The sequence below is a fragment of the Egretta garzetta genome, unplaced genomic scaffold (genome assembly GCF_000687185.1).
Source record: "Egretta garzetta isolate BGI_Z169 unplaced genomic scaffold, ASM68718v1 scaffold640, whole genome shotgun sequence".
In the NCBI taxonomy this organism is placed as follows: Eukaryota; Metazoa; Chordata; class Aves; order Pelecaniformes; family Ardeidae; genus Egretta; species Egretta garzetta.
Window position 1 is genome coordinate 460,495 of NW_009258264.1, and position 1,790 is coordinate 462,284.

Consider the following 1,790-nt stretch of genomic DNA (forward strand, 5'->3'; position numbering starts at 1 on the left):
CTCAGGTGCCTGCAACGCTAGCGGCATTTCCACACATCGGCAGTGCCTCGGTTAAAACTTGCTTGGCTTGCAAGGTGGGGAGCCAGATCAGAGCCATGGGCTGGGAAAATGGTCTCCAAAGCAAGCGTCAGGCTTTGCCTTCCCTTCAGAAGGAACGGCGCTGCTTGGAAACTTTATTTTTGGCCATGAGGAAAGCACCAGCGTGGAGACTTTGTTAACGCAACATTCCCTAGTGCCAGCATCTTTGTTGTCAAAGCATGTTTCTCTAGTGCCGAGGAGACATTTAAATGTCTGAAGCCTGAAGTGGATGTGTCTAGCGTCCTCCTGCCTCGCTTTGCAACTCAAAGCCGCCTCCAGCCTCCCTTCCCACCCCCAGCCCTGATTTCAGGTACACAAGCCTCTCGGTGGAGCCTTCAGCTTTACGTTTTTGCAGCATTACAGGTGGGAGATGAGTGGGGATGGTTGAGGGGTGCGATCCCCCAGGATCCAGGTGAATCCCAGGGATGTTCAGGGGATTGCACCCACAGCAGGGTGCCATGCCTCACCGAAGAGCATGGCAGAGACCCAAACGGAGTGTTTATATTGCTGACGGATAATCTTTTAAGCTTTCAGATGCAGGCATGTCAACCTGGAGTGTTTATATTGCTGACAGATATCTTTTAAGCTTTCAGATGCAGGCATGTCAACCCAAGTGTTCCAGTTGCCCTGGCGACGTGATGCATTAGCTCCCGGATGCTGTGTCTGATCGCATCAGTCTGGAATGTGATCCCTGTTTGTTTGTGCCGATAAGGCCCGGAGGGGGCTGGGAAGGAGTGGGGAGAAACGGGGGGGGGCGAGGGCTGCTCAGCTCCAGTAGGGACACCCAGGATTAGGGGGGCCAACCTGCTCCAGGGGTGCGGGAGAAGTCATGGGATGTGTGTTGGCGCAGGAAAGAACTGCTCTGTGTAGCTTTTGATGCCTACTTGGTACCAAGGGATGATTTTCCCCTTAAGACCCTCCCTTGGGCTGGTGGGTGAGAGTAGCATCAAAGGAGTCCAGGGCTGTTAAATGGAAATCCCCTGCCAGACCGGTGAGAGGGTTGAAGCGATAAAGGCTGGTGGAGGAGCAGCCCGATGCTCATCAGATTGGGAAGGGGAGAGGGACAGACCCAAACCTCCTTGGGCCGGGGCCTGGAAGGGGCAGAGCTGTGGCCGAGTGGGGGTGAGACACTGATGTTTGCAGGTCCAGGGAGCAGGGAGTGTGGACTGTTTGCTAGGTCTGTGCTGGGCAGGAGGAAAAACACCTGGGTGCAGCGGGGCTGGTGCTAGAGGCCAAACCCTGCATGGACAGCTCTTGCAGCCCGGTCCCATCTGCGGTGCTGAGCTACAGACAGGCCTGGCAAGAGCCAAAGTGGGAAAGGCAAAGCAGCGTGTGGCTCCGAGACGCCCGGAGCGAGCTCCCTCCGCCTGCTCGTGTGGCTGCTCAGGCTCAGCACGCTTCGCCATGTGCCCCTGGAGGGTTTTCTTCGTTTAAGGGGTTTATTGCTTTAATCAGATCCCTGGCTAAGGCGATTCTAATGAGTCATCCAAGGGCTTGTGAGCCCTTGCTGTGGCTCTCGGGGATCCCCCCGGCCGGTACCGGCTCTGCTCAGCGTTTTGCTGCTGGCTCAGGAAGTTTTTCTTGCAAGGGCAAAGCAGGGACCAAACTGCCAGGGGAGAGGTGCCTCCTTGTACAAGGAGGAGTGCAGTGTTGAATCTTGTCCATGACTGTTTGCTCTTTCTTGCTTTCCTTCTATTTCTTCCCCTCTTTCC